Here is a 13,474-nt window from a genome sequence, read left to right on the forward strand (position 1 = left end):
TTCACCCTGTGAAGCTCAAACAGAACAAAGACAAATGATACAACAAACACAACTATGTTGGCAGAACTCTGTATTAGAAAATCAGCATTCTGCACTACCAGCCATTATCTTGCCTGGTAATAACTTTTCACCAGATAGCAAAATAATTTAAATACATTCAGGATTTTAGAGGTTCTATTATTAGAATCTCATCATGGATAGTTCTAAAACTTTGGAATCTGAGGACTTTAAGTGCCACTTGTTCATTCCTCTGCCTTTTTCAGGGCTATCTGTAAATCACCCAAGAGTTCTAAAAGCTGATGGACCAGTTTAGACCTCTCTTTATCAGCAGCATCTTTCAGTTGGTGTTTAAGTGCTATGTATGTCACATCTGAGGAGGTTGATGAGTAATGTTTACCTAATGTAGTAAAGCCTTACGTTTGAGTTTTGATTTAGTCTACTATTTTGAAATAAAATGGTAGCCTTTAAGTTGTCCAAATAATTTCTTATAATATTGAATAACTGAGCGAAATTTGGTAGAGTGAATGAGGAAATTTGATTGCTTTGAGAGGAGTTCTTAGTTCACATGGTACTACTTTACTTTTAAAAGACTGACAAAAAAAAAAAAAAACAGGCATTGGTAACTCATGCCTGTAACCCCAGCACTTTGGGAGGCCAAGGCAGGAGGTCAGGAGTTTGAGACCAGCCTGGACAACATGGTGAAACCCCATCTCTACTAAAAAAAAAAAAGTACAAAACTTAGCCATGTGTGGTGGCACATGCCTGCAGTTCCAGCTACTCAGGAGGCTGAGATACGAGAATTGTTTAAACCCAGGAGATGGAGGCTGCAGTGAGCTGAGATCATGCCATTGCACTCTAGCCTGGGTGACAGAGTGAGACTCTGTCTCAAAAAAAAAAAAAAAAAAAAAACCCAAAAAACTCTAAAGACTCCAAAAACTTATGTCAACTGTAGGTGGTATGTGAGGGTAGCAGTGAGATGCCCACAAATAACCTAGAAATGAGGTAGATTAATTAAATATAAATTAGACTAATTACATAATATTAAATAGGAGTTGGCCCATGGGAGTCTTATATATAAGGTTGCTGAATTAGGTAGAAATAAATTAATCTACTTAAATGGAAAGTGTCAGCCCATGGGAACAACTCTGACTTGTCATTTAATCAGTGATATTAATATAGTGCCATCAAGAACACATTTATTACAGCACAAAAAGTGGGGTTAAGAGGCACAAACTCTGCCATTGTGTGAACATCACTGTCTGGGATAAAAACCTACCTGGGAGACATAAGGTAATCATAGACAGGAGCTCTCTCATAAACAGTTCTCACTTTGACTCATACAAAATATTCCTCAGTACTATCTACCTACATTATATGCTGTACCTGTAACTTCCTAATTACTTATCTGGCTTCCTGGGATACTGGAAATAATAAAACCCATTCCAGCTAAACGATGCCGAAATGAAGTTTATTGTAGGATCTTTCATAGCTCACATACTCTGTGGGAGAGTCAGAAGGTTATGCTTAGGTACCCTGCAGCCTGTAGCAGACCTCATGATGGGATGGCTCCAGGCACAATCCCATGAATGTCACCCCTGGTCAAAGATATACTAGTAGAGGTCACCACTGATGCTTGTATCAGTCCATCTGCATTATTATAAATAAATACCTGAGACCAGGTAATTTATAAAGAAAAGAGGTTTATTTTGGCTCACGGTTCTGCAGGTTGTACAGGAAGTGTGATGTTGGCATCTGCTACTGAAGAGGGCCTCAGGAAGCTTAAAATCATGGCAGAAGGTGAAGGGGAGCCAGCATGTCACATGGTGACCAGAGGAAATAAGAGAGAGGGGGAGGTGCCAGACTCTCTTAACCAGATCTTGCACGAATTCATAGAATGGGAAGTTATTACCATGAAGACAGCAGAAAACCATTCATGAGGGATCTGCTCCTATTGTGTCCAGAATTGGTGGGTTCTTGGTCTCGCTGACTTAAAGAATGAAGTCGTAGACCCTCGCGGTGAGTGTTACAGTTCTTAAAGATGGTGTGTCCGGAGTTTGTTCCTTCAGATGTTCAGATGTGTCCGGAGTTTCTGCCTTCTGGTGGGTTCGTGGTCTTGCTGACTTCAGGAGTGAAGCTGCAGACCTTCGCAGTGAGTGTTACTGTTCATAAAGGTAGTGTGGACCCAAAGAGTGAGGAACAGCAAGATTTATTGCAGAGAGTGAAACAACAAAGCCTCCAAAGCGTGGAATGGGACTCAGCAGGTTGCTGCAGCTGGCTCCGGAGGCCTGCTTTTATTCCCTTATTTGGCTCCACCCACATCCTGCTGATTGGTCCATTTTCCAGAGTGCTGACTGGTCCATTTTTACAGAGCACTGACTGGTGCGTTTACAAACTTTTAGCTAGACACAGAGCGCTGATTGGTGCATTTACAATCCCTCAGCTAGACAGAAAAGTTCTCCAAGTCCCCACCTGATTAGCTAGACAGAGCTGATTGGCACATTTACAATCCTTTAGCTAGACAGAAAAATTCTCCAAGTCCCTACCTGACCCAGAAGCCCAGCCGGTTTCACCTTTCACTATGGCCCAAACACCTCTCACTAGGCCCCACCTCCAACACTGGAGATCACATCTCAATATGAGATTTGGAGGGGACACATATCCAAACTATATCAATGTTGGAAAGTAAATACCTAATCATTGGCCACTGTTGTTTTAAAATCACCTTCAGTGCCATCCTCTTAAAAAAAAATCAGATTCTGCACAGTGCTAGGCCAAAATCTCATGTGGGTGTATCTTATTGGAAAAATCCAGGTCACATGGCTTTACCTTAGCTTTCAGGGAGTTGAGGAAGCATCCTATTCGACTCTACCTTGGGAGATGCCACTTACGAAGGGCAAAGTCTCCAAATACAGAGAGGGCAACAAAGGTCCACTGCAAAGAAAGAGCCAGATGGGAATTAGTCCTCTAGTTATGGGAATGCCATGTTTCCCACTGTAAATGGATACACTAACCATTTTATATGTATTTGACTTTCTCTGGGAATAGTGAGAAATTGCAGTTTCTAGACTTGCAAGGCTGTGGAATGAACTTGAGCTGTGATAAACTCATCAACCTAGTGTCATCTTGAGTAAGCTCTCCACTGCTAGCTAACCAGCCAGCTTTCCCTTGGGACACCTTGTTTGTTCCATATTGCAATAAAAATGTCTTAGACCTCCTATAAATCAATCCCAAGGCCAAATGGCCTGAAAAGCAAAAAGAGAGCTATAGGGATAGCTTCACCAATAGAGGCTTTTTTGATAAACATGAATCTCTACTTCCTGTGTGCTCAGGTTGGAAGTTGGAGCCATAGCAGCTGGGTTGATGAATGGGTGAATGTGCTGGGGTGTGCATGGGTGAGAGCTGTCTGCCTTGGGTGGGGGTAATGTCTATAGAGAATTTAAAAACCATAAAACCAACTAAAAGTCAGTTTGCTTTCTATTATCACTGTGTGGGCAGTTCTACACCATGTCAGTGATCAAAGATTTGTACCTAAAAAAATCTTTTGGTTGGTCTATATTTTTATTAGAATTACTGTTGAGACTTAATAATGTATATGTCAGCCTCAAATTAGCATATTTAAATATATTCTGTAATAAAGATAGTATTCTACATGGATGTTAATTTGGAGCCTTCTTTGTCCCATAGTGGACCTCCGATGTGCATGGACTTACCTACACATTTTATTTCAGAAGAAATGAAGAATGCTCCAGAGTTGTTCAAACTCCCTTTGGGCTCACAACATGTCTCCAATCCCTGTGATACTGCATATTTCCGTGTTTAAACCATAGGCAGATTTGAAGTAAACAATGACGTTCCAGTGACTATAAAGACAAAAACCCCGAATGTGAGTTATTTTAATTCTGTCCTCCTATGTGACTACTTAGAGTTGTTACTTGTTTCTGAAACCTCAAAGAGTAAATCCAAGGCATAACATTTTTGTTTGGTAAGTGCAAATATTAGTTCATAAATGAAATAGGTTACTACATTTAATTTAATTTTTTTATTTTTTTGAGACGGGGTTTCGCTCTTGTTGCCCAGGCTAGAGTGCAATGGTGCAGTCTTGGCTCACTGCAACCTCTGCTCCCAGGATCAAGAGATTCTCCTGCTTCAGTCTCCCAAGTAGTTGGGATTACAGGCTCGTGCCATGACACCCGGCTAATTTTTGTATTTTTAGTAGAGACAGAGTTTTACCATATTGTCCAGGCTGGTCTGGAATTCCTGACCTTAGGTTATCTGCCCTCCTCGGCCTCCCAAAGTGCTGGGATTACAGGCATGAGCCACCACGCCTGGCCAGGTTACTACATTTTAAATAATAAATTTTAAATAGAAATTTCTTCTTTTTAAATTAATTGTTTTGATTTTTATTTTTAAGTTTTTTAAAAAATTTCAACTTGTATTTTAGATATGGGAAGTACATGTACAGATGTGTAACATGGGAGTATTGCGTGATGCTGAGGTTTGGAGTATGGATCTTGTCACCTTGTTTATTGTTTTTGTTTGAGAAAGAGTCTCACTTTGTTGCCCAGGCTGGAATGCAGTGATGTAGTCTTGGCTCACTGTAACCTCTACTTCTTGGGCTTAAGTCATCCTCGTGCCTCAGCCTCCTGAGTAGCTGGGCCTACAGGCATGCACCACCATGCCCAGCTAATTTTTGTATTTTTGGTAGAGACGGAGTTTCACCATGATGGCCAGGCTAGTCTTGAACTCCTTGCCTTAAGTGATCCACCTGCCTTGGCCTTCCAAAGTGCTGGGATTACATGCATGAGCCACTGTGCCTGGTGATTATTTTAAAACTAAAGAACAAACAGCAAAAATAATATTACTCATAGAACATTATTATAATTGAAAGTAATTTTGTTCTATGGAGAAGGAGGTGTTAGAAAATGCTCTGCTCCAAGTTTCAAACATACTGGTTCTTCTATGAGGGGTTTCTCAAGGTCCCTGACGACTTGGAATAATAATGCTGATAGTTAACCCTATTCTCGCCATGGCAAAGTGAGTAACATGAGTTCGACATTGGCCCTGTGGCATTCTTTCTAGCATTTTTTTGACAAATATGCCTAAAACAAATAACAAAAAGTACAAATAACAGTGCTTCCATGTTATGGCAAAGAACTGAACATAATAATAATAACGCTAGCAAAGTATTGGATGGAAGAAGTTACTCTTTATTTGGACCTTCATCTGTCACCATCACCTCTAGGTTCCCATTTGAATTAATAGTTCTCCCAAAAAGGGAGCCAAATCTGTGGTAGGGGCGGGATCACAACATCCCACTGTCCCATCCTCCTGCGGGGTAGATCCTGGTGTCCTATTTAGCAGATGAAGAAACCCAGGAGTGGAGAGATTAAACCACTTGTCTGATGTCACACAGTTAAGTGAAAGGAGCTGGGATTTCCGGTTTCAAAGCCAGGTTTTCCCTTTTCTGTTGTGCAACCCCTGAAGTGCAGAAACTGATCACCTCAAAATGTCCAAAGAACACTTACAGTGTGCTGAGGTCTTAGTCTCATGGCTAGTCTTCTTCACCCCCATACTTTGTTGCTGTCAGAACGAAAGCATGCTTTCAGTGGCAGCCATGGGCTGTGGTGAAGTAGAAGAATAAGGGCTGCTGACATCGTGAGCGCCTTCCCTTGCCGGGGCCCCATGCCGCGGCTGTCTCTGCACCTCCTCTTCGGGCCTTCACTATGTTAGCTTTGCAAAGGGAAACTGAGGCTCAATGAGGAGAAGCATCACCTCTAAGCCTGGAATCCAGGTTGTCTAATTGCAGAGCAGATGCTCCTACCTGCTGCCACATCTCTATTCCTAGCCCTGATGGAAAAGTTTAGATTTTCTCTGCTTTTAGTTTTCAGTTTTAGGACTTTTATACCATTTATTGCTCCAAGGACCCGGCAGCTGTCACAGTCTCAACTTCTGCTGAATTCTGGGATGTTCCAGTTACTTGCAAAATCAAAAACCCAGGCTTGGTGAATAGAGAAAGGGGAAAGGTAAGGGGCGGAATGAAGGAAAAGAGGAAATCCTAGGGGGGTCTCCCCCCTCCCTCCTTTCCAAGTCTGGTGTAAGCATGGCTGGGCTTCTGCTAGCTGACATTGAAATAATTTGCTTTTTTGTTGTTGTTTTGCTTTGTTTTTGAGATGGAGTCTCACTCTGTCACCTGGGCTAGGGTACAGTGGCGCAATCTTGGCTCACTGCAACCTCCACCTCTCAGGTTCAAGTGATTCTCTTGCCTCAGCCTCCTGAGTAGCTGGGATTACAGGCATGTGCCACCACGCCCAGTTAATTTTTGTAGTTTTAGTAGTGATAGAGTTTCACCATGTTGGTCAGGCTGGTCTTGAACTCCTGACCTCAAGTGATCCTCCCGCCTCGGCCTCCCAAAGTGCTGGGATTACAGGTGTGAGCCACTGTGCCCAGCCAATAATTTGCTTTTTATATTTCCACGTATTTAATTTTTTGGGTAACATGGTTCAAATATCAAAATGTGTAACAGATACCCAAGGAAGAATCTTGCTTCCAACCTTGCCCCCCCCACCCCAAATTGCCTTGTACCTCACCCAGGGGCAATCATTGTTGCAGTTACTTGTGTTTACTTCCAGTTTGGTTGCATGGGTATGCATGAAAATATAAGCAAATACTATATATGTTTATGCCCACCTCTTTTACAAAATGTGGTAGCACTTTCTACATGCTATCCTGCAATGTTAATTTAATTAGCTTTTCCGTGGGGGATGAGAGGGAGAGGAGATGAAGAATGTCTGACAGGTATCCAGAGAATCTGCATAATTGCTCAGTGAATTAGCAGAATGGCGAATTCGGGGAATGTTCACTAGTTCAGACTAGTAAGAACGTATTGGACTTCTTTCTTCATTTCTTTTATTTCCCTTTTCTCTTTCTTTCTCTTTCCCTTGCTTTCTTCCTCTCTTTCTTTATGTTGAAGTGGGTTACTTCTCCAGGTATTTGCTACTGTCTTGACCTGCCTGAACATCGTTGACCTTGATCTTTGTGGCTGAGACACACAGCTCCCCACTGAGCAAGCCCCCTAAGTTGGTCTTACTGCACAGCCTTCCTTACGCCAAACAGAGATGGGTTTCCACTGGCAGATTGTCTCTAGCCAAAATGCGCAGATATGTTTCTCTCGGCTTTAGTGAGAGATTCAAAGTAAAGTTTGTCTCTTGGAATTCATCTGCCTATCGGGTGTAATTGTGCTTGGGTAAATACTCAGCAAATAATCAAATGATTTCTGCTTCACTACTCCTGGGAATGCAAACCTTTGTGGTGCCAGTTCAGAAGAGCCCTTTGAACTGCTCTTGTCAATACATCATGTGGGGATTCTTCTGCCAGGGCCAGCATTGTCAAATGCTGCCAATTCTTGCTCAACATTTTAACAAACGAGTGGAAATCAACTGGTTAGTTGGAGGAGCTAAATCAATGTAGGAATATGATCAATGTTGCAAAGCAAGGAATGGGACGGGAACACTCTTCCTCATCCCTTAAACAGAGACAATTCCCTTCTCTCTGCCCTGCAGACTGGTTTAATCTAATCACCAAACGTGCCAGATGCCTGACCCTGGGGAGGCATTGGAGATAAATCTGCACTTAGTCTCTCCAGCAATTTAAAAATACTTTTGCGATAATCTGAACGAATTCCTTGAGGGAGATAACTTTTACATAGTGGATCTTTATTTTTCCTCTTATGGCCAGAGTCTCTCATAGGCCCTGAAAAACATCCTTAACCTTTTAGGCACAGTGAGATCCATTAAGCCTTAAAGCGAGGTGTTGGATACCAGTGTTTCTTCCCTACCTGGAGCTGCTCTTATGTCTTGGGTGATTTCCAGCTGCAGGTGGTTATGAACGGAAAGGTTCAGGGGCCTTTGGCTTTCAATGTATTATTCAGGAATTTTTCCTTTTCCCACAAACGTATCTTTTGAGAAATAACTTGATGTAGTGGGCTTCCACAGGATGTGGTCTTCCTCACTCTGGACCTGCAGGGAGCTCGGAGAGACTGTAGTTAGTAGCGCAGTTGGTGACGGTAAGACAAATGGTTAACGTCTTGGATTTCCTCTGCAGCCCCTCCGAAAGATGTGTGGGTCAGCCCTGTAATACACCCAGGGGTGATCTGTCATGGCGTTGGATGGGTTTCAGGCTACACTGTTTAGACAAAGAAAAAGAAGCAGATCCTGTCCTGGATAAAGGCGGATGTGAATGATCATATTTATGGTGGGTTCTGTGTCCCTGTGTGCACGTGAGGACTCTCAGGTTGTTAGGCCTCCTTCCATTCATTCCGGAGTATGTGAGGCTGCTTTAGTTTTGCCCCAGAGAGAGGGAGAAAGGGGCTTTTCTGGTGAGGTCAGGCATTAGGTCTGGGGTAGGGGGTAGAGAAAATGTGTCTTCCTCTTTTCCTGAGGAGAGAATCTTATTTTTAGAATCCCTAGGGTTTGCTCAGCATTTTGTTCTCTTTCTCTTACTCCCTACTTTGAGGTCAGAAGGGCCCCCGTGGAGCAGAGGACCCGTGGGCCCAGAGGCGCTGTCTTCTCAAGGCAAGTAAGTTACTTACTTCTGGGGCTGTTCATTTTTCCATTTCCTGGAGTTCTTTCTTTTTTTTTCTTTTTTATTTTTTTGAGATGGAGTCTCACTCTGTTGCCAGGCTGGAGTGCAGTGGTGTGATCTCAGCTCGCTGCATCCTCTGCCTCCCTGGTTCAAGCGATTCTCCTGCCTCGGCCTGCAGAGTAGCTGGGATTACAGGTGTGTACCACCACACTCAGCTAATTTTTGCATTTTTAGTAGAGACGGGGTTTCACCATGTTGGCCAGGATGATCTTGATCTCCTGATCTCGTGATCCGCCTGCCTCAGCCTCCCAAAGTGTTAGGATTACAGGCGTGAGCCACCGTGCCAGGCCCACTTCCTGGAATTCTTTCCACCATTACTGCCTCCTTTCTGTCCTCCATGGTTTCTGGTGTCTTTGTGTCCTCAGGCCATGCAGGGCCCCCGTTTTTCTGACTATTTAAGGTTAGATGCAGACCAGTCCTCAGTCCTCACTTCTTCACCTTTCTTCATGACTTCTGGTGCTTTCCTGGATTTAGTTGCTTAAATCCATGCTGTGTGAATGTCTTGATTACAGATGGCCTCTTGCTGATTTCTAATATCCATTTCAGCCTGACTTATATTTTGGAGCTGCTGCAGGAGCCGGGGTTCCTGCTGTCATGGCAAAGTCACCTTGAGTTTCCTGGTTTAATCTCTGGAAGGCTGTCTTTTGTTGTGCGGTGGTTCATTTGTGTGTGTGTGTGTGTGTGTGTGTGTGTGTGTGTGTGTGTGTTTCATGAGGCTGGGAGGGCAGCATGCATGGCTTTGGAGTTGGAAAGACAAGAATTTAAATGCTGGCTCTCTCACTTTCTAGGAGTGGACCTGGGGCAGTTTCAGTATCTCAGGACTTTTGTGTGTGCAGTGGGGACAATAATACCTCTCTTTCTTGGGCTCCTGGAGCCTGGATTAGATAAAAGGGTGTTCACACACCACCTGGCACAGAGTAGACATGCAGTTATGTTAACCGCTTTCTCCTTCCCTTTCTTTTTACCCATCTTTTTCCCTTTTTGTTACCACATTTTCATCTGCCTTTCCCATAGTCAGGACTTTACACCTGGATTGGAGTTCAGCTTCTTCTGCCTTTAGACTGCAATGCTATTTCCCACCCCATAGCTGTGACCCACACTGCCACAATGTATAGGAGTTACTGTGTAACCTGAGCAAGTGTTAGGAATTAATACATACATTAAAATGTTTCCTGTAGACATTTTGCTTTAGGCAGTGATGGAGAACCCATTTGTCTCCAGGCAGATGTTGCTATTGGGCAGTCTAAAGAAAGGCTTGGCTGTGAACACAAGTAGGGATAGGCTAGCAAACACCATAGTTTACTTGTTTGGATTGGACAGGATATACACTGTCCTTTGCGGCTGCCTCCAATGAGGTCCTGGAAAGCACACAGGAATTTCAGGCCTTGTAGCCAATCATGCCTTAGGATGCAGGGGTTGTGGATGCATCAATCTGACCACCTTCCTGTGGTTTCTCTCCAGCCTGGCTCTTTGGGGCTGAGAACTGCTGCCTCCACTGGAGAGGATTTGTGTGGAGACTGACATGTGGATGCTTGGGCAAAACCAGGACTTAGGCATAGTCGAAATTTTAGACCATGTATAACTTTAGACTCCAAAGCATGTGTTCTCAATGGGAGCAATGTCGCCCCCAAGAGGATGAAATTGGTTCTCAGAGAGCAAAATCTTGTAAATAATTTCTTTGATATAAATCAAAGGTATGTGTACAACACATGGATATACAGTATATCCATAATGGTAAAATTTTATGAAGGGCATTTAGGGATAACAGTGTCTAAAAAGCCTCCTAGGGGAAAAATAATGAAAAAAAAAGATGGAGAAACGTTCGTCTTGGGCAGTAGTTCTCAGTGTTGGTTATACACTAGAATTACTGAAAGAGTTTTAAAAATGTTGATATCTAGGCTGTACTCCAGACCAATTAGATCACAATCTCTTGGATTTGTTTCAGCCACTAGTATTTTTTTTTTTATTTCTTTCCCTTCCTTCCTTCCTTCCTTCCTTCCTTCCTTGCTTCCTTGCTTCCTTGCTTCCTTTCTCTCTCTGCCTCTCTCTCTCTCTCTCGACATGGTCTCCCAGCGTTATGCAGGTCTTAAACTCCTGGGCTCAAGGGATCCTCCTGCCTGGGCCTCCCAAAGTGCTAGGATTACAGGTGTGAGCCACCACACCTGGCCCAGCCACTAGTATTTTTAATGCTCCAGATAATGCCATTGTGCAGCCAAGTCTAGTAATTCCTGTTTTAGAGCCTTGGTACTCAAGAGTGTGATCCATGGGTCAGTATCATTATCATCTCCAGGGAGTTTACTAGAAATGCAGAATCTCAAACTTTTAGGTGGTTCCTGCACCTGTTAAAGTTTTACAAGCACTTAGATAAAATACTTATTGCTACCAAAATCTCAGAGCACTTCAGTGCAGCTGTGTTAATCAAATGTCAACATGTTTCTAGCTGTTTGTTTCAGGGCCTCACTGTTGGCCTTTGGAATGAACAACCTGGTATAATGGGAGTGGCCCTAGGCTGTATTTGTTCTGACCTGTTGGGAAGCCCCGCCATCTCGGAAACTGAACAGACAGCTCATTCCCAGGAAGGGGACCAATGTAAGCAAAGACGGCCAAGTCCAGTCAGCTGGAACTAAGTAAGGGAGGATCTCACTGTTAAACCAATTACTTTAGAGTTGGTAGTTCTTGAGTAAGAGGCTCTCCATGGATGCATGGAGAGTGTTTGGGGCACGACTAGCTTGGCAAGGCTACAGGATGGATGAGAACTGAGAAAGAATGGGAAGTTGGAAAATTGCTTGTATCTTGTGAGGTCTGTGTACGGTCTGCAGCTCATTCATTTGTTCATTCATGTGTTAATTCATTCAACAAATATTTATTGAGTGGTCACCATTTGGATTTGATGTGGAGTAATTGTTATGGAAAAAAGAAGGATAAATGTGACAGACCTTGAAGGGAGAGCTTTGGAAATAATGATCCAAAGAAATAAGAGTAAGCTGGCTTCTGTTTCTTTCTTTCTTTTTTTTTTTTTTTTTTTTTTCGAGACGGAATTTTGCTCTTGTCACCGAGGCTGGAGTGCAGTGGCACGATCTCAGCTCACTGCAACATCCACCTCTAGGGTTCAAGTGATTCTCCTGTCTCTGCCTCCCGAGTAGCTGGGATTACAGGTGTCCGCCACCAAGCCCAGCTAATTTTTGTATTTTTAGTAAAGGCAGGGTTTTGCCATGTTGTCCAGGCTGGTCTCGAACTCCTGACCTCAGGTGATCCATCTGCCTTGGCCTCCCAAAGTGCTGGGATTATAGGCATGAGCCACTGTCTCGGCATCTATTTTCATTTCATTTTCAATTTTAAAGTATTTATTTAATATTTAATTATTGACAAAGATTGTATATATTTAAGGTGCACAATGATGATTTAATATATGTATAGACTGTGTAACAATTATCACAATCGAATTAATTAACATGCTACCCACACTGTGCCTTAGATCACCTTATAACTTAAAGTTTGTACCCTTTGATCAACATCTCCCCATGTCTCCTATTCCTGCAGCTTCTGGCAACCACCATTCTATTCTCTGTTTCTATGACTATGACATTTTTAGTTTCCACAGATGAGTGAGATCGCACAGTATTTGTCTTTCTGTGCCTGGCTTATTTCACTTAGCATAGTGTCCTCCAGGCTCATTTACATTGTCTCAAATGGCAGACATTTTTTATGTCTGCCATTTTTATGGCTGAATAATTCCAGTGTGTGTGTGTGTGTGTGTGTGTGTGTGTGTGTGTGTGTGTACATTTTCTTTATCCATTCATCCATTGATGAACATGTAGGTTGTTTCCATATCTTGGTTATTGTGAATAGCTCTGTGATAAACACGAAAGTACAGATACCTCTTTGAGATACTGATTTCATTTACTTTGGATAAGTGGGATTATTCAACTGTGGGATTGCACTAATTGGTACAGCCATAGGGGAAAACAGTATAAAGACTCCTCAAAACGTTAAAAATAGAACCACCTTATATTCTAAAATCAGCTAGCTTTAATCAACTTAAAAATACTGGCTTATCTATCAAAATCTAAAGATACAAAATCTTTTTAAAACCTAAGGCTTACAAAATAGTTTTGTAAACAAATGACTTTGAAAGTAAGTGGAGTTTCATGTCATCCGTGCTAATTTACAAGGGAAACATCATTTCTGGAGTATTTTGCACCTCTCGTTTTAGATGGACACAGGTTTTGGATTAGCATCCTGCAATTTTCCTTTGTTCATTGTCACAAACTATTTCTTGATGGTTTATGAAGCATTATTAGAGGGGTATAAAACTGGTGAGTCCATCACTATTCAGGCTGACTTAGGTTGTGAGCTGATATATTACCAAGGTACTCCTTGGGGTTTCTGTATCTACCTGACTACTTCATGGATAATTACTCTTAATTGTGGTTTCATAATTTAGCCGATTTATGGTTACTGGGATAAAGCATTTGAAGCTATTATGTAGCTAATGGTGTAGACATTTTCATATCTTTGTCTTTAGGGTGATAAATGTAAAAGGTGCCTAACTCTTCCACCAACATTAACTTCTCACACTTAAAATATTGAATTAAACAATTTGGTGTCCTTGACAGTGTAATAGATTTTGTTTAATAGGTAATGTCTAAACCTGGACCTAGTTCACCTCATTTTAGTGAATGTAATTTTTCCCACAAGGAGTGTTCAATGTAAATCTATCAGACACGTGTGGATCTATGTGACCTGGTAACAACCCCTCTGGAGGTAACATAAGAATCACTTCTATCCCCATTACCACACCATTGGTAAGGGTGACCTGGAATGATAAGAGTAA

The sequence above is a fragment of the Hylobates moloch genome, unplaced genomic scaffold, assembly GCF_009828535.3.
Source record: "Hylobates moloch isolate HMO894 unplaced genomic scaffold, HMol_V3 SCAFFOLD_10, whole genome shotgun sequence".
Taxonomy (NCBI): Eukaryota; Metazoa; Chordata; class Mammalia; order Primates; family Hylobatidae; genus Hylobates; species Hylobates moloch.